Genomic DNA, 24504 nt, shown 5'->3' on the forward strand with positions numbered 1-24504 from the left:
ATTAGGATTGAAGGACAAGGAAATAATGGAAATATGCAGATGGCGCTCAGGAAGGTTTAGCTGTTATGTAAGACCGCTCGAGTATTTTACCAACTGTATATAACATAACTCATTTGACCTGCCTTTTATCTGCCAACAGATCAGGGACTGCAAATGTGCGTCACATGGATTATAGGGCACTCTTATGTGAGTTGGGCATATAGGATGGCCCTCGAACGGCCGGAGGGAGAATACCTCGGCATGGTGGCGCATCGGGTATCGTTGCTGTGGAAAGGTATCTTGGGGATGAAGTGGGACCAGTTGATGGCGACTGTCATGGAACTAATAGAAGTCAACCCTCCCCCATCAGCTGTAATCATACATCTGGGGGGTAATGACCTTCCCATTACCCCCACCCGTAACACTCACACAAAAATTACAGAGGGATTTGGTGACACTTTACGATATGTTCCCACAGTCGGTAATTGTCTGATCCTACATTACCCCCCCCCCCCCCCCCCCGGTAGGATCTGGAGAGGTGAGCGCTCACACCATGCTATGGAGAAAGTTGGAAGAAAAATGAATAAATGGTTTGCAAAATTCATGCCCACCATTAATGGTTTATGTATTAAGCACGATGAAAACCCAGGTTTATTCAGGCCAGATGGTACACACCTCTCCGATATAGGGTAGGATATTTTCAACTCGGATATCCAAGATGGACTTGAGGCTATCTTGCCGCTAATGGCCGCAGCCTGGTGCGTGGGTGGGGGGTTTCCAAGTAAGCGAGTTCGATACCTGGAAACTGTGGCGTGGTGACCAGCCAAGTGACACCCCTGTATATAGGTTACATAGGGCACGGCCCGGGGGGCCAGCGGCCCCCGGAGCACTGAAGCAGGCGGCTCTGACCGGGCTAGCGGCCCAACAGGTCCGACACTAACCCCCGATGCTTCGACGGCCAAGAGGGTGAGGGAGCACTGAGGCGTTTAGACCAAACGACCCTGACTTCTACGGTCGGGTCACCGGCAATGACGCTGTGGCTTCGATGGCCAGGTGTCAGTGGCAGCTGCCCGGCTTCTACAGCCGGGGGCGGTGCACAAGCCTTAGCGGAGTTATGAGCTTAGCACTTGGTTGCGGGGGAAGCGCTGGTCACCAAGAGTTAACTTAGTAGCTAAGTTAATAAAGTTATACAATGTTGTATTTTTATGCTAATGTTGCTTGTTGCTATATTGTATTTATTGCCTGTTACCGTATTTATATGGGCTGTGGCCATTTATTTATCCATCCAATAAAACTGTTATTGAATGTTAAGCTGCGTGAGCCTTTGTAATAAATTCAGTTTTCGGGTGGGGGGGAATGTAAGAGGATAGATGTAGCCTTTCAACTGCCCACATTCAGGTCGATACAGTAAAGTGTGCTCCGTCGGAGCGCACTGTCAGCCTGCTCTGGACGCGTGTTTTCCCTTACCCCTTATTCAGTAAGGGGAGGAAAACACGCGGCCCACCCGCGGCACCTAATAGCGCCCTCAACATGCAAATGCATGTTGATGGCCCTATTAGGTATGCGCGCGGGATCCAGTAAGTAAAATGTGCAGCCAAGCCGCACATTTTACTCTAAGAAATTAGCGCCGACCTTTGGGTCGGCGCTAATTTCTTCCGGCGCCAGGAAAGTGCACAGAAAAGCAGTAAAAACTGCTTTTCTGTGCACCCTCCGACTTAATATCATAGCGATATTAAGTCGGAGGTCCCCAAAAGTAAAAAAAAGTAAAAAAAAAAAAAAAAATGTGAATTCGGCCCGCGGCTGTCGGGCCGAAAACCGGACGCTCAATTTTGCCGGCGTCCGGTTTCCGAGCCCGTGGCTGTCAGCGGGCTCGAGAACCGACGCCGGCAAAATTGAGCGTCGGCTGTCAAACCCGCTGACAGCCGCCGCTCCAGGCCAAAAGGAGGCGCTAGGGACGCGCTAGTGTCCCTAGCGCCTCCTTTCCCTCGTTTGCACCGCGTCGCCTAATTTGCATGCTGGAGCATACTGGATAGCTCGCACCGGCGAAGGGCCGGTGCGTGCGCCGGGAGAGCGGGCATTCGTCCGCTCTCCCGCGGTTTTACAGTATCGGGCTGATTGAGAGCCCATGACTCCGTTAGGGAGAAAGGCACAATGGGGGCAGGGAAGGCAAGGCAGGGTGGGTGGGGAAATGGGGGTCTGGCCTGGCAGGCGTTGCCTGGTTGAAAAGGGGGTGCGTGGCATGTGCAGCCCCCTTTTCAACCAGGCACCGTCGGCGCAGGTTTTCATGTCCCTCCCACCCTCCCACAGCATTTAGCTAGTGGGAGACGATACTTTAAGAACCTGTCACAGCCCTTGGCGTTGCACGGTGACCAGCCAAGTGACACCCCCGTATTTAGGATACGTAGGAACAGCTGGGGGGCCAGGGGCCCCCCGAGCACTATAGCAGGCGGCTCTGACTGGACCAGCGGCCCAACAGTTCCGACACAGACCCCTGACACTTCGACGGCCAAGAGGGTGAGGGAGCACTGAGGCTCTTAGACCAAAACGACCCTGACCTCTACTGTCAGGTCATCGGCAATGACGCTGTGGCTTCGATGGCCAGGTGTCAGTGGCAGCTGCCCAGCTTCTATGGCCAGGGGGTGGTTCACAAGGCTCTGCGGAATTATGAGCTTAGCACTTTGTTGCGGGGGGAAACACTGGTCACCAAGAGTTAGCTTAGTAGTTAAGATAATAAAGTTATACAATGTTGTATTTTTTGCTAATGTTGCTTGTTGCTGTATTGTGTTTATTGCCTGTTATTGTATTTATATGGGCTGTGACCATTTATTTATCCATCCAATAAAACTGTTATTGATTGTTAAGCTGCGTAAGCCTTTGTAATAAATTCAGTTTTCGGGGGGGGGGGGGGGGTGATGTAAGAGGATAGACGAAGCCTTTCAACTGCCCACATTGTGCAGTTTCTAATGAAGACATTCTCAGTGGGTTTTTGTTTTAGAACCTAGAGTATATGATGTTGATGCCTGGGCTTTTCTCTAAAAATCACCATCTGCCCTACTCCAAAATATGCATGTCTGTTTTTTTAAGCATAGGACATGGTTATTTTTTCTGAGATTCTCCAGAAAATATTTTTCTCACTCTCAAATTTGAGTTAATTGAGTCCTCATATTGTCTGCCATTCGCTTAGTTCTTATCTTGAGCAACAGAATCCAGCCCTTGATTAGTGCTTACATGGAAACAAATGGACAGCTGTGGTGTTCGCATAAAACAAACAAGCAACAAGTTTTATTTGCATTACTGCAATAATCAGCTTGTTATGAAAAATAAAACAATGAATACTCGTAGCCTACAATTTACAATTCATTTTGGCTTCATATTTTCTTTTGATTTCCTCTGTGGTTGTTTAACCAAAACGTAGGGTTGTGAATTGAAAAAGTTATTGATTCTGCTCTTTATTTCAGTTTGGTTGCCATTTTTATTTATTTGTTCACTTCGGTTCCCAAATTCATTCATTTCATTCACTAGGTAATATCATTTGTTTCCATTAAATCAATGGGGGAAGTAACGCTCACTATTGTTGACTCTAACACTGGGGTTTTCTGTCCAAGTTTAATGAAACTTGTACGCAAGCATCAGAAAACAGCACTGCAAGGCAACCAACAGTGGCACCAGCAGTGGCAAGAACACCTCAAGGCATTGAGAGAGGGACAAAGCAGAAAAAAAACAGAGGCATGAATTCCCCCAAAAAGCAGCACATAAACAACCCAAGGCACATGGAAGAACAGGCATGAACAACAATAGCTCGAACAGCCCAAGGCACAAAAGAAGGGGCAAAAGCAACACATGAACACCCTAAGGTATCTAGAAAGGGGCAAAGGTCACCAACAAGAGTGGCATGAAAATACCAAAGCCTCATGATGACCCAAAACACATCAAAAGGGGGCAAAGGACACTAACAACAGTGGCATGAAGACCTCAAGGCATCACAAACGGGGTGGGGGAATGGCACATGAGCACCACCAGGCATCTAGAAAGGGGCAAAGGGCACCAAGGCAGCCCTGGATTAACCATTAAGCAATAAGCACATGCATAGGGTACCAAGGGAAGGGATGCACCATAGAGTATTGAAAATGTTTTTCTGTTACCCCCTAATTATAAGTACATAATTTGTTTATATTGCTTACTGTTACTTAATGTTAAATAACTTCATCTTTTTTAAAATTTATATTTAATATAGTTGTGAGGTCTGGCCTGGAAGAAAACTGTAGTTGTAATCTCTTATTTCACCTTCAGCACTTATTAAGTCTGAATGTCTTGTCAATTAAGCAATGAAAGGACCAAGGGAGCACCATTGTTGGGTTCTTCATGCCACTATTTTTTGTGCCCTTTTCTCTTGGGGGCATCAGTTGTCCTTAATCCGGCCCTGCCTCCAAGGCACCAAAAGAAGAAAAAGGGGCACAAAAAATAGTGGCATGAAAAACCCAATGCATTGAGATAGAGACAAAACAAAACAAGCAGTAGCATGAAGACCTAAAGGCATCCACAAAGTGGAAAACAGCACAGAAAGTGGTATGAATGAATTAGGGATGTGCAGAGGGACCACATACGTTACATTCGGTATTCGTATTTGTGGGGGCAGATACGTTGCATTTGGCAATGGGGGGGGGGGGGCCCGATCCGTTCATGCGTTCCATTCTTATTCATTTCCCAACTAAAATTTAATTAACTACAAGGCCCCCCCCCCTCCCCCAAGACTTGCCAAAACTCCCTGGTGGTCCAGCGGGGGTCCGGGAGCCATCTCCTGCACTCACGCCGTCGGCTGCCGGTATTCAAAATAGCGCTGATAGCCTTTGCCCTTCTATGTCACAGGGGCTACCGGTGCCATTGGTCTGCCCCTGTGACTTAGTAAGGGAAAAGGCTATCGGCGTCATTTTTAATACCGGCAGCTGACGGCCTGAGTGCAGGAGATCGCTCCCGGACCCCTGCTGGACCACCAGGGAGTTTTGTTAAGTCTTGGGGGGGTCAGGAGGGTGGGGGTTTTGTTTAAATTCGCTCCTTTAGATGGCCGAATAATTCGGTGAACATTCGTTGTATTCGTGGGAATCGCGATACATTTCGCTTCTCCACGAATACAACGAATATGGCCCTATACGTTGTGGATTGCCAATACATTGCAAACGAATGCACATCCCTAGAATGAATGCCCCAAGACATAGAGTGAAGGGTAAGGCAGCAAGAGGAGTAGCATCAACACCCTAAGGCACAGACTGCAGAGTGAGATAGAAGCGGGATTGACATCAACAAAGTAAGGCTGTGAACCAAGAGAGAACAGAACAGGAAAGTGGCTCAACAACATAGTAAAGTGATGAACTCGAAGAAAGGCAATACATGAGGAATAGTGCAGTAAACAAATACTCCACATACTGCAAGAAACAGACAGACAATTTTTCTCTGTATTTTCCTTGTAACCACTGGCAAGGTGTCAGCTCTCACAGAGATTATAGTCTTTCATCTGTGACTAGGTAGCACCTCCAAACCACAGCTTGGCACAGTATCAGTGAGTGACTCTAACACCACACTTTGCTTTCTCCTGTAAATTAGCTTTATTTACAATACTTTCTTTCATGCTAAGTTTTGAAGCAATTAGCTTAACGTTTCTGCTTTCTCTCTTTGAGATCCAACAAAGGAATGACTGAGAACAAAATGATCACTGCTCAAAGTATTCTTAGTTTCACTTTTATCTCAAATAAATGATGACATTCAGCTACCAACTGGGACAGGTTGGTTGAAAAAGTACTGAAATTTGATTGATCCTACTCCTTCCTTGTTCTATCCCCTACCTGCTCCATTCTGTCTGGCTTAAGTCCAACAAATGAAATGCTTCACTTCCCCCATAAACCTTTTCGGAACGAACTGAATGAGCCAAAAAGGATTTCAATTTTTGGACTTCAGCCATTTAGTTTAGTTGACCTGAATCAAACGAAAAATTGACTCAATCATAGTGTTTTTCCATTTAGATCAAAATTAATTTATGTCCTTACCAAAATGTGAATATTTGCATAGCAAAACTTAATAAAGCAAACCTAAATCATAGCATGTCATGTGGAAAATTGGTTTCACTTAGTCTATGCTGACACCAGGTGTGAAAACCAAATCTTGGAAAACCTTTTACAAACTATGACCTAGATTCATCATTTTGTTATAAATATAACAAAAACAGTGCCCGTGATAAAAAAAAAAAGGGGGCATGGTTAGGCTAATTTTCCTGATACCACATTGCATAGGTATTTTCTGCAATGCACAATACATTATTGCACTGCATGTTATTTTCATATTGCATGCTGAATAATCTTCCAAAGCCGCATTACCAGCCAAAAAGGATTTTATCACAAATGCTGGTTTGGGAGAGAGAGAAAAAGAGAGAGAGAGAGCCTCTATAGAGGCTCACAAAAAAGTTAACTATTTTTACCACTGTAAGAGGGGGCATGAGTAACTCGGGGTGAGGTTATGGGTTTTACTCTCTACTTAGCTTGATTGAAGCTAGGCAGAGAATGCATCAAGCTAGGTAGAAAGAACATTGTACAAATCTACTCTTCTTTTACCTTTCACCACTCCAAATGACAGTAAATCTTCACTGATGGTAACTGTGCTGTTCGTACATATAACTATGAATGTAAAACTGACCCCCAAACCCACCCCAAGCTCATAAGGCCCCCTCTTACAGTGGTATAAAAAGTTTAATTATAAGTGAGCCTCCACAGAGGCTGAGGCTCACTTTATCTCTCTCTCTCTCTCCTGAAACGACATTTGTGATAAAAACCATTTTGGCTAGCAACGCAGGCATAGCGCACAGAAAAAAGGTGTAGTTCTTTTCTGTGTTGCTGTGTGATATTTTATCACATGCCATGTTAACCGACACTCATTTCCATTTACTTTGCCCAAACTCCTCCCACTCAAATACTAATTTTAAATTTGCATACACATTTTGCGATGCGGTATTTGCATTACAGTGTTATCACATTTTGATAAATGACCCTCTTAGATTGATATGGCACATTAAATCTTTCTTATCAGAAGATGATGTACGAACTGTAGTACATGCAATGGTTATTTCATTTCTAGAGTATTGTAATCTGTTATATTTAGGTTTGCCACAGAGCACCACAGTTAACACAGAATGCTGCAGCTCGTTTGATTTCAGGGGCTAAAATTGGTGACCATATCATTCTGGTACTTCAGATTCTTCACTGGCTTCCAGTTGTTTGGAGAGTAAAATTCAAAACTACCATATTAATGTGCAAAGTGATGAATCAATTCGCTCCGCCATGCTTTAATGTGCTTCTAAAGATCTATTGTCCTCCTCGCACATTAAGATCTTCTTCTCAGAATCTTTTAACTATACCTACAGCAAAATAAGTATATTTAGATGAGAGCAGAGAAAGATTATTTTATATACAGTATATGGAATGCTTTACCAGAATTAGTTAAAAATACTGATACACTGGAGACATTTCATAAGGTTTTGAAAGCTCATTGTTTTAAACAAGCATTTTGAAGATTGTCTGAACATCAGCTTACCCTATCTGTTTTCTTTGAATATATGTAATTAATATGTCACATGTGACACAGAGTAATTTAAGGGTCCACAATGGGGAAAGCCCCGCAGCACCCCTAGATGACATCTAATGTGCTGGTTTATAAAAGGCCCCTATTAACCCTGTCTCAATGTCTCAGCAATAGAATCTCTATTGTTAGTAGAGTGAGTTGCCTCAGCATCCCTGCCTGCGTTCCTGGTCTTCATCTCATCAATTTCTGGTCTTCGCCTCTTCAGTTTCTGGTCTCCTGCAATCCTACCCAGTGATCTTCGTCTTCATCTTGTGATCAGTCTTTAGTTCTCTATGTGGTCTTTGTCTTGTGATCAGTTTCCAGTGTCTTCTGTCTCCTTTCCTGTCCACCTGAGCTGTTCCTTGCCTCCCTGCCTGCCTATCTATCCCACCTTCCCGTGGACGGATCTCTATTTCTTACTTCAGCCTGCCTCAGACTCACTTGAACTCTTCTTGCTACTGACCACTGCCTGTTCTCCGACCACATATGAAGTACGCCTGCCACTGACCACTGCCTGCTTTCCAACTGCCCTGTACCCTTATCTGTTACCCAACCATCTCTTTGGATCTCCAGTTCATCAGCAGATGCCCCTGTCAAAGACCTGCCAGCCAGAGCACCCGAGGGCTCAACCTAAAGGGAATGAAGGCTGGTATAAGTGAAGCTCCAGCTGGGCCTCTTCCTCCTCCAGTTCTGTCAGCCGATGTTGTGCCAACCCCATCTCTGTCCAAGGATTCACGCCTGCAACACAGTCCTTACCATAATCCTTCCACTCATCTACTACCCTCTCTGTAAATAATTATTTCCTTAAATTACTCCTACATCTACCCCTTTCACCTAATCCCATGAGTCCTCCTTCCAGAGCCTCCTTTCCATTGAAAGAGGCCTACCTCCTGTGCATGGAAACCTTGGAGGAATATAAATGTCTCTATCATATCTTCCCTATCCTGCTTTTCCTCCTGGGTACACATGGTTAGATCGCTAAGTCTGTCCCCAAACACTGTAGAATGAAGCCACTGACCATTTCAGTAGCCACACTCTGCACCAACTTCAACTGGTTTTTATCTTTTTGAAGGTGCAGTCTTCGGAGCTGTATACAGTACTCCAAATGAGGTCTCACCTCATTACAGGGTCAATAACACTTCCTTTATTCTGTTGACTATTCTTTTCCCTACGTAATCAACCATGTTTCTGGCTTTTGTCATGGCCTCATTTATCTGTTTGGCTACCTTAAGATGATCTGATATGACCACCCCCAAATCTCGTTTTTCTTTCATGGTTAGAAGAATTTCACCCCCTATAATGTAGCTCTCCTTTGGGTATATTGTAGCCCAAGTGCATACCTCCATATTTTTTAGCATTAAAACTTAGCTGCCAGATTCTGGACCATTTTGAAAGCTTTTCTAGATATCGCCTCATGTTTTCCACACCTTCCTGGCTATCTACCATGTTGTAGATTTTGGTATCATCAGCAAAAAGAAAAACCTTTCCTGACAATCCTTTGCAATGTCACTTAGAAAAACCTTGAAAAGAACCAGACCAAGGACCAATCCCTGTAGCACACTGTTATTAACACCCCCTCCTTAAAGTGAACTCCACTTACCCTTTGTCAGCACCCTCTCCTCCAGTTTGTAACCCAGTTAGTCACTTTAGGGGCCTATTGATGAAAAGTTAGAATGTACCTGGAATATCTGGGTATGCATTAAGGCTCTAGCATGTATGCTAAAACAAGGTTAGAGGACATTAACTGGCATGTGCTAAATTTAGCATATAGATGAGGGAATATTCTATACAAATTAGTCTACCAACCCCCTAGAACTCACCCCCACAAGATCCTAGGCCTGAGTTAGCCTCATGTTCAGCGTTGCTTTGGCAATGTCTAATGCCAGATCAATGCTGGACATGACATCAGTAAGAGATAAAGCTGTGTCCTCCTGCTATTTCAGCCTTAGGAGCTTTTCAAGGGATTCCAAATTCTGGGGAGATCAGAAGGAAACCAGAGGCAACATTTTTCATGAGGTCAAGAGGGAAGGAAGGGAAATCATGTTGTTGATTGGATTCAACTTTATTTCATGGGATGGAGCAAGAGGGAGAGAGGATCATGGACTTGGGAGTAGGGGAGTTGTCATAGCATTAGGAGTGCCAGTGCTCTGAGGGAGGGGAGAATTTTTGCAAAGAAGGGATAAATTGTACTCAACAGATAGCTAGCTAAATTATAGACAGCTATCTTGGCCACTCAGCAGCTCTTTAAAAATGTGTCTTTATATGTCTATGGCAAAATTCAATTGAAAAAGAAATAGACAAACTTAGAAGATTCCAGATGATATGAACTATTTTTTCCACTCAGGGGCCTGTGAACTAAGCATTTTTCCTTTGGACGCAAAAGGAGAAAAAATATATAGGTCATCAGGCATTTGTGTCTGCCTATTGTGCTGCCATTGATGCTACCCAATCTATAGTCCTTTTTTTCTCTTTTCCTTCCACTAAGAGCCCTTTGTGTCTATTCAATGCATGCTTACATTATGCCATTCTTTTGACTGCTATCAGCTTTGCTAGGTCTGTTTCAGGTATCTGCTGCCCTCTAAGTATAAATGTATTTTCTTGTATGCCTTTGAACCTCCTTTTCTTCACACTCATGTAATGACCACTTATCATCAAGGTTCTCAGTCTCTGGAAAATGTTTCCTTCCAGTACCTTATTAAATACCACGACTTAGTACATAGGTCCTTTGTGAGTACTAAAAGAGATTATTAGAAAAAGAAAATGAAATACCAAAGCTGGTGAGAGAAAGATGACTACCTTTATGTTCTTATTGTTCAGTGAAATTTGTAGAAAACTAAAACTCAGTAAGGTTTCATTCATTCTTCACTGGAAGAACCTACAGAGAGAGCAAATTTGTTTGCCTGCTTTAGACCATCTGCTACAGTATTAGAATAATTTTCAGATATGAATTCCTGTGACTTGACAAAGATTTCTGCTGGAAAAAAAGAACATTTCACATATTGGAACTATTTTCATTTTAAATGCTGCTATTTTAGAGCTTAATTAAACTGTATGAAGTAAACCTCCTGTTATGAACGCCCCCGCAGGCACATGAGACGTGCGTTTGCATTTCTATACACATCACATGCAAGTCACAGAGTTTTTCTTCCTAGGTTTCTGTTAATGGCATTACCATTTAAAGACAGTTACTGTTCCGGAAACCAATTCTAGGAAAAATGTTCACCTGCAAATCAGTTTCTGTGCCTTGCTCAGAAAGGAGAAAGATACACTTTTATCCAGATTGCAAAACCAATGTGCAATTAACAGTCTTCTGCTAAAGGGAAACCCAGTACTAGGCTAGCAAAGCTATTACATGTCAGCACTCAGGAAAGTGCATAGGTATGTGGCATTCTGGCTAGAGTGGCCAACTCAAAGTACCCAAAAATGAGAACACTATCCTCCAAAATGAAGTACAGAATGCAAGGGAAAAGGGCAGTAAACTTGCATAGATAACTGGCAAAAATGGAATTAAATATGCAAATATGTTTATATAGATGCAATATTACTCATTATTACTATAATTTAAATAGAAATACAACCCACCATATTGTAGAAGACTCTGACCTTCTTTGTCTCCTATATAGATGCCAACACGTTAACTCATTCTCTCTGACACACACACACATTCTCTCTCTCGCTCTCAATATATATGTATAATTATAAAAAAAGAAAATCATATCCCCCACACTATTTTAATGCAAAATCTCAAACATTTTATTCATTACTTATTTCCACAATGTCTTATATATAATATCTATACCACCTCTGACCACTTATTACTTCCCCTTAGTAAGTCAATCACACTACTCATTCATACCAATCATACACAATACAATTACCCATATTATACACAATACTAGAAGTACTGAATAAACTGTTTAAGATTTTACATTAAAATAGTGTGCATTATATGATTGTCTTTTTTGATAATTGAATAATTTTTCATATATGCCCTTTAATTAGACAAATGCCAGCATAATTTATTTGTTGGTATATATAGATCTATATATATAAATTTATATAAATAAAAAAACACACACACATATAAATATGTAGATCTATATATTTATATGTGTGTGTGTTTTTTTATTTATAAAATTTATTAATTGCTTTCCAATTTTTGTAAAAATAATTTTCAAAGTGATGAAATATATATATAAATAACTAAGTTTATACTAATTTTTAGGCATTGTCTACTTCAGCGATAAAATATGCTATTTATTATTGATGTTGATGTGCTGAATTCAAATGTGAAAATGAACCCAGCTGATTGACTACTGTTTCCAAGATATTTCGGGTTTTACATTTTATGTTTATGTCTTTTGCATAGATACAGGCTAATGCAATACCATGCGCTGGCCACAGCACATGGCTCAACACACGATTGGACGCGCGTCCATAATCCCTGATACAAAACAGGGATTAGCGCATCCAAAACGCGCATTCAATCAAGTGCGTAGGTAATAGCATTCATTACATGTAAATTCATTTTGATAAGACTATTACCCATTCCCCCCGATTAAAAAAAAATGTGCGCCCAAGGCACATATTTTAACTCAAAAAATTACAGAAAAGCATTAAATGCTGCTTTTCTGTTGCTTTTTCAGTTCCTCTGACTTAATATCATTGCAATATTTATATCGTTTTGATATTAATAGGATGAGGACTCCTAGGGTGAACAGTGTGCAGAAAGGGCAGAGCCCTGGGTGAGTAATCCACTTTCTGATGGCTTAGGATTAGAGGCCCTTGCTGGTCCAGATGACAGCCCTGACTTGAGGCCCCCTGGTAAGAGTACCTCATGTGGTGTTTGTCACTGTAACAGTTTGTGATGAGCAAGGCTGGTGTGCTTATAGTATCTCTATCCTCTGCTCAGTGTCTAGTCTTATGCCTAGAAAAGGTGTTGTCAGCTGTGGATCACAGGAGCCTATGCGCTGCCTCTATCATAAAGCAGCCACAGTGATAAATGTAGAGGCCTACCGCTCCCCGAGGTCTCATGTGTTGGCCGTTATGACTTATGCGCTTTCTGTGTTGGTCTCTTGCAAGACACCCATTTAGTTCCACCTGAGGCCTTGAAGGGCCCATGTCAGTACCTCAGCCAAAGCATGTCTCATATATGCCTCTGACAGATGTCTTTTATGCATGCAGGTGTAGATAATGCCATGTGGTGAGTAAGGACTCTGACTCCCTCATCAGCAATTAGGGACCAGGCTGCCACAGACATCAAAGTTGTTTGTGAACAAATAGTCCTGGAACATATGCATTTTCCATGTGTAGGTGAACGAAGTGCAGCTGTTAGTCACTACTCAACAGATATGTATGTCAGTGTGCATCTGGGTAACTGACATGTGGTGTTAGCTTCTGTCGGTAGTTCCTTCCCTTACCTCACCAATGTATACCCCTGAGCAGACAGTGTGTGTGTGTGTGAGCATTAATTTGGCACACACTTGCCTTGGAAAGCAGTGATGCAATGCTTCCACTCTTGACAAGGCTGCCTTAGAGATAAGACAGTATAGGCTGCGGTCTGAATTGGCTCATTCTTCCTAGACCTTTCACTGTTAAAACCTCGCGTTGAGTGGGGGTGAGATGGGGTGTATAAAATGGCCATGACAGACCACTGATAAGCAGTCTCACATTTTGGAAGGAGCTGATATCTGCCTGTAGTGCACAGCATAAATCCCTCCCCCTCCCCCCCCCCCCCGCCTCACCTGAGGCTCTTACACCTAGTACCTAGCGTGGTCCTAATAGTCCAGTACATTGAGGGTATGCATGGTTCTCCAAGGTTCCACTGCCAGGGAGGCATGGGAGTTTCTGGAGGTGAGGGGGTGTGGGTGTGAAGAAGCAGTCCAGTGAATGTCTGGATGCAAGGATGGCAGGAACGAGGAGTGAGAATGACCCCCTCTTAGCATCAATGCTGGCTTTATATAGAGAAATGGTTTGGGAGAGGGGCATTGTGCCAGCATGTTGCCAAGATGTGAGAGGAGGGAGGCGAAGGGCCTGAGGCCTGCCAGCACTTCCCCTTTTTCAAAACAGTGGCCTCCTTAGCCTCCTCTCTGTGGATCATATCATGCACAGTCTATATCAAGGCTATAGACTGTACATGATATGCACAGGGCACAACATTTCACATTTAATCTGCCATCTGTATACGCTGGCAGGGTAGGCCTACCTGGATTCATGCATATGTAGCTCCATTTTGTTTACTTTGCATAGCTAGAAGTAGCTGGCAACTATCTTTTGTAGAATCTAGGTTTGGCGTAAACATTTTGGCGTTTAACTTGTGCAGTAACCAACCTTTGCATTATGCACCACTGTTTAATAGCAGGCTGTCACTTGCTGTGTGGCTACTGAGGAGGAGTGAAGGAGTAGTTGAGTGTAGAGAATGGCCACAGGCCAAGAGCAGTCAGTGTAGAGGATAAGCTGCTGCTGCTTCTGTGGCTTAGGACCAGGCAGACTTCCAGAGATTGGCTGCCATGCCTGTACTGGCCGGCCTTGTGGATCTCTCTAATATCTGTTTGCTAAGAATGAGCTAGAGGCAGAGAGAAGGCCCATTGTTTGGTCAGAGGTGATATATTTTCACAATGGAAGAGCCCAATGGTTTGTTCTAGCTGCACTATGACCGGCGCATAGCTCAACAACCATTTGGGCCCATACACAATGAAGACATAGTTAGAGACACTCTACTCAAGCATTTCATTAACTATTGTACTGGACAGCGTATGGAGCGGAACACTAGCAGCTAGTGCCCATCTCACATAAAGGCCTAAGACCCCATACTTAGCTAAGCGTATGCTGTCTGAAGAAGGCAACAGAAGGCAATAATGAAATTCCACAGTAAGAAGCTTCTTGTTTAGCTTTTGCTTTCTTCCTTGGGAGCATACACTGAGCTATCAGTTGTATGGCCTAGGCCATATGGTCTTGCCTGCCAGATAAGTGGTGAGTTGGAATGTGCAAGGCCACTGTAGAATGCAAGGTCTTGTGCAGCCCACAACTTTGACCTACTGAACTCTTAAGAAAAAAAACACACAATGAAAACACACAATCAGAAAGAGCTTTTTTCCAACCTGTGAGCAGTTTGTTCCAGAGCAAATGTTTTCAACAGATTAAAAGCAAGTCAATATCTTTGCAAATCACATACTGCAAGAACAAGACATCAAAAGCACATTACATTGTCACAGAAATGAATTGCACTTTGAGTGTATACCTGTACATACATGCATAGAAATGGTATCATGACATATAAGGCTTAATATCTTATGCTTTTTGCAGAATAATGATTAGAGCAAAGACCATAGAAAGCACTGTCAAGTTACAACTGATAGCAGCATAACTATGTGATGCCAAGATAACGGCCCCAGATAGTCCATGTAGAAAGAGTGTACTCAGGGGTGACAGTGTAAGGGCCATAGCAGCAGAGTTTAAGTAAAGGACCCAGACAGTCCATGTAGAAAGAGTGCACTCAGGGGGACATCCTAAGGGCCATGGCAGCAGAGTTCAGCAAGAAGGCAAAAGGACCAGTACCAAAGAGAAGAGCATGGAGGCAGAAGCTCCAGCAGAAGACACAGCAGCTTGGAGGCGGCAGCAGGCTGAGATGAGATGAGATAAGACACCAGAATGGAGGTGGCAGCAGGCTGAGATGAGATGAGACACCAGCATCTGGAGCAGGAGATGAGAGATGATGAGACGAGACAGCAGCTGGACCATGATAGGAAACGGCCTCAAGGAAGCTGGAGTATGGGCAGAGCATCGAGGAGGACATTAGGAGTAGCTTGGAGGACAACAGTGGAATACAGTAGACCAGACCCATCATCAAGCACGCACAAGAACTCTGTGGTCAGGATGGGCCCAGCAGGATTCTTCCAACTAGCCAGCACAGGAACTCTGTACAGAGGCCTGGCCAGGCTTGTCCAATAAGTCTCATTTTGTGGTTCATGGGCCTTTGCCACGCCATGGCTTGCTACTTGGGAGTGGCATGTCCTTGTAGAGCCTACCCCTTGGTCATTTCTTGGGCTGGGTACTGCTGTGAGGTGTTGAGACCTCTGATGTTCAGGAAGACACAGGGGCAGGTTCCAGCATCCTTTCTAAAATCTCCATCATTACAATGGTTAGGTTATTTACAGATGTTGCCACTGTTGTCAGAGCCTCTACCTGCACTGCCATCTGGGCATGCAGGGCCTGAGTTTGCATGTTGACAGCCCTCCTCAGGCGCACTAGCTCAGGTGACGGAATTGGTGCTAGTGGTGGTGCTGTGGTCGGAGCTGATGCTGTGTGCAGTGCCTGTCATTAGGGATGTGAATCGTATTTCTGATGATTGAAAATATTGTACGATATTTTCAAAGTCGTCAGAAATCGGGGGCTCCCCGAAACCGATAGGAAAACCCCACGAAATTGTTCGTGGGGTTCTCTTATCGTTTTGGGGGAGGGCGGGAAAAACGGCACATAAAAACAATCCCTAAACCCACCCCGACCCTACAAAACAGCTCTCTTAGCTTCCCTAACCCCCACCCCCCCCCCAAAAAAAAAAAACATTTTAAATACCTGGTGGTCCAGTGGTAGTGCCGGGAGCGATCTCCCACTCTCGGGCCGTCGGCTGCCACTAATAAAAATGGCGCCGATAGCCCTTTGCCCTTACCATGTGACAGGGTATCCATGCGATTGGCCGGCCCCTGTCACATGGTAGGAGCACTGGCTAGCCGGCGCCATCTTAAAAAATGTAAATATAACTTACAAAATACAGGAGCTATATTCTTTCATGTGCAGCTATTTATACCTCAACCTTTGTTTATCCTTTATCCACCAGAAAGGATTCCAAGTGGACTGGATCCTGGAATATGAATTTATTCTTTTGCAATACTACTGAGCATTTACAGGGGAATTTAAAAAAAAAATGTTGCCTCTAAAGATAAAACTTTTGGCTTCAACATCAGGAATTGTTTCCTTCTTAACTGTGTACCTCATGTAACATCAGGAAAAACTTGGATCCTTTGCCCACAAAACAAGAAATCTATGTTCTTAAAATAATTTATGTAAAATTAAATTTTTATCACTTTCTCTACAAAAAGTGACCAATAAAGTTGCTCTTTTGGGAATATCATCAATTGATGATTCTAAAAAAGCAGTTAAATTTGGTGAATCTTTTTGGACCTGATCCATACCTTCCTCGCCCTCTTGAATCCTTAATCTGATGTTAGGAATATAGTATATCTTAGATATACTCTTATCATCCACACTTGAAATTGACAGGATTTCTACTAGGTATTTTCTAAGTAATTCATATGCATATATTAATCTGATAACAGGAAAGTTTAGAAATCTTAAATACATTTTCCATATTTTACATCTGGCCTTGAGTTGTTAAACTGTCTTTAATAAAGGAATTGTTAACCATTTGTAACGCATTTAATTGTAACCATGTAGTTTTACTAACTTCCTCTAAATGAGTTAAACGTTTATTATGCATTTCTACAACATTTTTAATCTCAATATATGTCTTATTATTCTGAGTTATTGAAGCAAACAAAGTTTTCTGTAATTCATTAATTGCCCTCCACACATCTCCCAATGTGACGTTTTAGGGATCAATGGGCTCTGGGACTACTACCTTTTATTCCAGAATCACCCTGTATCCCCATTACCTCTGTATCCCCAATGATAATGGGTATAACAGAGTCAGTATTTGATGTTTCCATCACTCCTGTCCTACTTTGAGATGAAGGGTCAAGCACTTCACTCAGTTGTTGAGGTTGCTGCATTTGGTGGGGGCTCTCAGAGGATCCCAATGAGAAAGATATTTCAGGAATTGAGTTTCGGCAGTTTGACTTACCCTCCTCATAACATGGGAGTCCCATGGGTCCTCTAGCCACTGGAACTGCTAGTGATGATGTTCAAACTTTGGTTTTTCTTTTTCTACCCATACGGGTTAAAAAAGGAATTTTAATAATATGGGCATCCAGGACCACATTCTCTCACATCCACCCCTTTTCATCCAATAAATTACAAACACAATTATTTGGGTAAAAACAAGGCCGCAGCTTTAATCATCAAACGGCCCGAGCCTCAATTTAAACAATTTAACAATAACAACATGGATTTCAGTATTGCAAGCCCCCACCAGACTATCCGCCACTGTCTGGCAAGATAGCCTAACCCGTCTTCTTCCCTTGCTCATTTTGGCCGTCACACACCAGGTTCTGACTCCCGCCACTCACCTGCAAGAAGCCAACCTGTGTGGACCCCCGCCGCCAACCGGCAAGGAGTCTGGCCAAACGGCCCCCGCCACCTTCCGGCAAGGAGCCACCCCCAACAACAGCCCCCAGTTGTCATCCATCACTTGCTTGTTACCAAAATCCATTACATATAACCAATAAACTAGCTGTTAAGGCTCGGGCCAACCAGCCGCGACGAACCAAGAACCCCAACCTCCCCCGCACACAAACCAAGAGAACAAAGGGTGGGTGGGAGGGTCGATCGACCTGCCAGCTAAACCCGCTCGCTCCGGCCCCCTCACTGACCCGAACCACGCTCTTTCCGGTAACGGCCCCGAATTCAAAACCCCGCCGGCCAATCCCTATCCGCCACGAAGCCCTAGCCCCCTCCTGGCCCAATCCGCGACCGCCACGAGCTTCCCAAAGCTCACACTCATCGCCTGCACCACCCCCCCCCACTCTTTCCCTCGCCAAAATATGACGTTGCCCGCCGCGTCACTCACCACCCCCTCCCCCCCCTCGCTTCCCTTCTCGCGCGCCCTGTTGCACGAATGCGCCTGGGCCCACATTATCCCGACCGTGTGGGCACTGGGCCCACCCGGTCTTCCAGTAAAAATTATTGATAAGGGGCGCGCCCCTTTGGCACACAGCTTCGGCTGCGCACCGGTGGCTGAGCACTGCACTTGCCTCGAATTTATTTAACGTTCCATCCCTGAGTGATGACATCACAAGGGGGCGTGGCTCAAGACGTTCTCAGGTGGTAATGGCTCCCAGGTGGAAAATAGAGCCTCGGAGATGCTCCCTTTCACCTTGCCTCTCCTCAGAGAGGTTTCTCCAGCCAAACTCCTCCGGGTAAGCACACCGCACTTGCCTCAAATTTATTTAACGTTCCGTCCCTAAGTGATGACGTCACAAGGGGGCATGGCTCGGGACATTCTCAGGTGGTAATGGCTCCCAGGTGTAAAATAGAGCCTCAGAGATGCTCCCTTTCACCTTGCCTCTCCTCAGAGAGTTTCTTCAGCCAAACTCCTCCCGTTTTATATTATTTCTAAACAGAAATGATTAAAAATTCATGATTTTTTTTTATTTTTCATTTAGTGCACATTATTTTGATTAAGTGCAGACTATTTAAATTAGTTCATGCTTTACAATCCATATAGTGTATATTAACTAAAATAATGTGTACTAAATTGAAAATAGTATGCACTAAACAAAATATAAAAAACAAAAGTGTTAAAATGACAGATCAGTATTTTGAAGCCAAATGGTTGAAGCAGTAATCCTGCCATAAAACTTTATTTAAGGCTGGTATGAATAAATATCTCCTGGAAATAAAAGGTAAAAGAAAGTACTTGAGTAGACAAATGCATCGGAGATTTGGCCAAAGCAACTATTTCAGGTAATTTCCAAATTTTCTAAAATATCAAAAGAAGCATGTATGGATATGTCACAACTCTCAGAGGAAGAGTTTGCATTCCTTTTAGAAAAAAAATAGTTGACATCCAGACAGAATTTTCTCCCTTCTTGCCTCTATCTATGCCTCAGTCTCTAATAACACATTCTAAAGAGCCAAGAATATATTGCAAATAAAATAACTTATCAAAAAACAAACATGTGTTGCAAAAACAAATTAGCAAAATATCAAAAGAGTAAATTAACTTATTGGAATAGGACCATCATACCACCCTTTGGGTTTAGAACATGGTTAATGTTCAAAAGAGACCAATTGGGTCTTGTATAATCATGGGTCCAAATATAACCAGTCCTAGAGCTAATTTTTTATATTTTTTCAGCCAGTGTTCTCAAAGGGCCATAAGAGAAGTTTGCAAAATCCATTGTTTCAACGCATTCATTCATATTTTGGAGCACCTGAAGCAGCTACCACGAAACATGATATCGTGTCAGGCTTGGCAGTATTGGATATATTAATCGGGAAGTATATATCTATATATCTTCATAGAAGCATCACTATATTGAATGAAAAAATTATAAAGAATTACCTCTAGGTCTGGTTATATTTGGACCAATGATTATATAAGACCCAATTGGTCTCTTTTGAACATTAACCATGTTCTAAACCCAAAGGGTGGTATGATGGTCCTATTCCAATAAGTTAATTTACTCTTTTGATCAGTCTCTCATTTAGCAACCAGCAAATTTAATTTATTTAATATAAGCTCAGCAAAAGGCATACATTTACTGGTTAGTATGATGAGCTCCAGCATATCACCGCTAGATCTTATGCCCATTAAATTTACCAAGAAGCAGGAACTAGGCTTGTTTGACATATTAGCTTCAATAGTTAACACTATCCTAAATGCTGGCGATGTTAGACAAAAGACTAATGTCTATCATCCTAGGCAGTCAGGCTTTAGAAGGTTATATAACATTGAAACCACTTTGTGGACCTTGTGATAGAGATTGGAATAAAGGCCAATGGTGGGAAGGATGCCCTTATAGTTAATATTGACATGAGTGCAGGCTTCAACATCATTAACCAAACCATTGCTTGCTCATTGGGAAACTCCAGGAGGTTGGTGTTGAAGGAACTTCATTGGCATAGTTTACTTTGTTCCTGCCAATCGCTTTTCCCTAAGTGATATGGGTGAATGAATTATCCAGTGCTAAATTACTCTCATATGGGATCCCTCAAGGATCTATTTTGGCATCTTGTTTGTTTAATATATTTCTTATCTCTCTGCAGCTGTAATCCAGAGTTTGAGCTACTGTTGCTGTCTTTACATGGACAAAATTGAGGTTGTTGCTTACCTAAATTCAGATTCATTTGATGAACAGCAAAGATTCAACCACTGTTTGAATAAGGTCAAGGAATGGTTGAAGGTGCACAAGATGAAAGTGAATCCACTGAAATTTGAGGCAACTGGGATCTCTAGGAGGGGCCCTGTTCTTGCTTTTTCACTTACTATGGCATCCTCGGAGATCCCACTTAAGAAGGTGGTCTCACTTCTAGGGGTTAAAACTGACTAAAATATGGATATGGCTCTACAAATTGCATCAGTGGTCAAGTGTTTATTTTTCTTTTTACATTACATCAGAAGACTATAACCTTTTCTATGTAAACAGGACTTAAAGCTATTGATGCATGTCTTAATAGTATTCCATCTTGATTATTGTAATAGCTTGTACTCGGGTCTTCCATTTAGTCAGTTAAAAAGATTGCAGTTGCTTCAAAACATGGCTGCTAGGCTGATTTGGAGGCATGCAAATATGATCATATTACATCTTTACTGGAGGAGATCCACTGGTAACCTGTACTGCCAAAAATCAGATTTAAGTTACTCTGCTTGACTTTTAGAGCATTACGATCAGGCTTTGCAATCTGCTTAGCAGATTTGATTCCTCATCAAACTCAAAGGACACTCTATTCATCACTGAAAGAATTGTTGAGGATACATCCTTCCATGGAGATTAGACTAGAACATATTTGAAATTTCACTAGTATGATAATCTGGCATTCAAAATCTCTGTATTGTGTTCTTCTCCTTTCATACCTTTGATCAATAAAATATTTTGATAACTTAAAATATCAAGGTCAACAACATATATTTTTTCATCCTTGATCTACTTGTGATTATAGTAAAAGATCAGATTTGCACTGCTTTTCTAAACATAAAAAATGAATGCTTATAAAAGGAAAGTGATGAAGAATATTATCTAAACATTGTAAAAAGTACCAAAATTTCTTTGAATATTTGTAGAAGGGCGTTATGGCTCAGCTCTGCAGATCTATGTCCTATGTAGTTTTTATTTTTAACTTTTTAACTGTACATGGTGCTATTTTTTATTGAATGTATAGTTTTTTTTATTATGCTTGTAGATTTTATAACCTGCTGTGATCTATGGAGTATGCAATATAGAAATATTTAAAAATAAATAAACAAATAAAGTACTGTTTCCCGCATCTGTAGAGCATGCCCATATGTTTTTATCTTTTTATTGATTTTATTGTTTTGCTTGTATTGTTTTATGTCTGTTCATTGTTTAATAATTTTATTTATGTGTTACTTATTTTATTAATATCTATCTGTAAACCGCATAGAAATTTTGATATGCAGTATATAAATTTTAAATAAATAAATAAATAAATCAAGATTAAAAAATATACTACTGGACATCGCAGGAAGATCTTTCCAATTGTTGCTTATGATATTTGTGTTAAGGCTGCCAATGAAAAATGTATATTAGTCAAAAGAAAGTAGGATATTGCAGCTTCTAATTGCAGCCAGATGCTCAGTTGCTTCCCCTTGGAAAATAAAAATTCCTTTTTATGTGGAGACATGCTGCAAAGAGCTTGCCAGTAATGGAAATCCGCTTTCAAATACATTCTGGTATATGTTGCTATAGCAACTATGTGTTGCTTTATATTCTTGGGTCTGTTCATTGTAAACTGTCTTAATTGTACCTCAGCTGTGTCCTGCACCTGAGCTTCTCCTCATGTCCTAAGTTTCGAAGGAGCATGCCAATGTAATTGTGTTGCATTTTCAACCTCTCGTTTAGGGACTCATTTACTAAGCATTTTTTTCCATAGATACAATATGGGAGAACAGTTTTAGCAAATGATACCTGTAGAATGAAATCAGCAAAACACCAAACTGGGAGCATTCTCAAGTTGTAATTTATCTTTTTTGGCAAAGCCTAGGAACAGTAACTTTCAAACCGGCACGCGGATGTACATGTGCACAAATTTAGCCCATGCCCAGGGACGCAGCTATTTTATAATATACACATTGTAATGGGAGATATGTCCCATTGTGACAGCTGAACAGGAGGGGAATGCAAGCTAGGGCTAAATGGACCAAAAGCTCAGTCGGGGGAGGGGAGGACTACAACTCCCAGAGGGCCAAGGAGGAGGAAGTTGAGCCCCTGAAGGGGGAAGAAGTTGAGCATGGCTGGGAACCGGGTGCAGAACGGAATAAAAGAGAGGAGACAGAGACATGAGACTGGTGGGAGAGGCAGGAGGAAGAGGACAGCGAAGGTGGAAGCAACTAATAGCCAATGGCAGCAGTAAGCCTGGGTGTATGGTTGCGATGGAGTAGGAAAACATGGAGATATGTGTGTTTTGTTTAAAAAGTGTTTCTTCAGCTTTTGGGATTCTCCTACAGAAGGGAAGGAGGCAATCTGCCTCAGCTTTGGGGAGACGACCGAGTGGGGAAGGGAAGAACACTGTAGAGATTGTGCCTGAATTAGGCCCCTGAAACTGGGCCAAGCTTCGGGGAACCACATTTAAGGATTTGGCTATTCTGAGCAGTGAAGCTGGGTCAGGTGCAGCTGGGACTGAACTCTGGTTTGAAGGAACAGTTGGGCTAGGACAGAGCCTGGCTTTAGCGCCTGAGTTTAAAGGCCTTTTGTACCACGGAGACAGGCATAGCCAGATGGCTCGAGTGTGAAGGAGTTGTTGGTTCCAGATAAGGCCAAACTCCTGGAACTGTGTTCAGGGCCAGTGCTACCATAGGCCAGGGTGCAGGAGCGGGCACACCCTGGCTGGACTTTGTTTTGGGAAAACCCGTGGCTTTTCTGAACAATTCTGCTTACAACCCAAGTGTGTGGGGACCTACCTTTGCTTAAAGCCACATCCAGACATCAAGAGATATTGGGATACTGCATTGAGGAACCAAATGGAGAAGCCTCAGCAGCGGAACTCCACCCAGTGAGCAATTACATATGGTGGCAGCAATGGGATTGCTGCAGGATGCCCCAGAGGAATCACAGCAGCCAACTTGACCCTTCCTGCTACTGGCAATGCCTCCTTTCAAGAGGTATGGAGATAATTACCTGTACTCTACGGGGAGGATAACCAGGTATCACCAGGATGGAGACGGAGAACATGCTGAAATGGATGGTTGAGCAGATGCAGAAGCAGCAGGAGACTACTCATTGGCTCTTCCAGGCGACACTACAGCATCAGGACAAACAACAGCAACCATTACTAAACACAGAAACATAGAAATGACGGCAGAAGAAGACCAATAGGCCCATCCAGTCTGCCCAGCAAGCTTTCACACTTATTTTCTCATACTTATCTGTTACTCTGACCACTGAGTTCAGGGCCCTTATTGGTAGCTTTTTTATTCTAATTTCCTTCCACCCCCGCCATTGATGCAGAGAGCAGTGTTGGAGCTGTATCAAAGTGAAGTATAAGTCTTAATGTTTGAGGGTAATAACCGTCGTATCGAGCAAATTACCCCGATGTTTGCATACTCATACTGCTCAGATCAATGCCTTGTTAGATGCTGGCTGGATGTAAATCCTATTTCTTCATTCCCCCTGCCATTGAAGCAGTGAGCTGTGCTGGATATGCATTCAAAGTGAACTATCAGGCTTAATTTGTTAGGGGTAGTAATCGCCTCAATAAGCAAGCTAGTCCCACGCGTATTTGTTTACCCAGTCTGTGCAATTCAGTCCTTTATTGTTGTCTGAATATAAATCCTCTTTTCTTCATTCCCCTGCCATTGAAGCAGTGAGCTGCGCTGGATATGTTTTCCAAGTGAAGTAACAGGCTTAAATTGTTTTCGGGTAGTAACCGCCGCAACAAGCAAGCTACTCCTACGCTTATTAGTCCTTGTTGGTTGTTGTCTGAATGTAAATCCTCTTTTCTTAATTCCCCCTGCCGTTGAAGCAGCGATTTACACTGGATATGCATTGAAAGTGAAGTATCAGGCTT

General features: G+C 42.7%; 1 protein-coding gene across 1 annotated transcript in view; it reads left to right on the top strand.

Moving 5' to 3' along the window:
• DLGAP1 (DLG associated protein 1) overlaps nt 1-24504 on the top strand; it is a 437388-nt gene that overhangs the window by 92786 nt on the left and 320098 nt on the right.

This window comes from Rhinatrema bivittatum, chromosome 2 (assembly GCF_901001135.1).
Source record: "Rhinatrema bivittatum chromosome 2, aRhiBiv1.1, whole genome shotgun sequence".
Lineage (NCBI taxonomy): Eukaryota > Metazoa > Chordata > Amphibia > Gymnophiona > Rhinatrematidae > Rhinatrema > Rhinatrema bivittatum.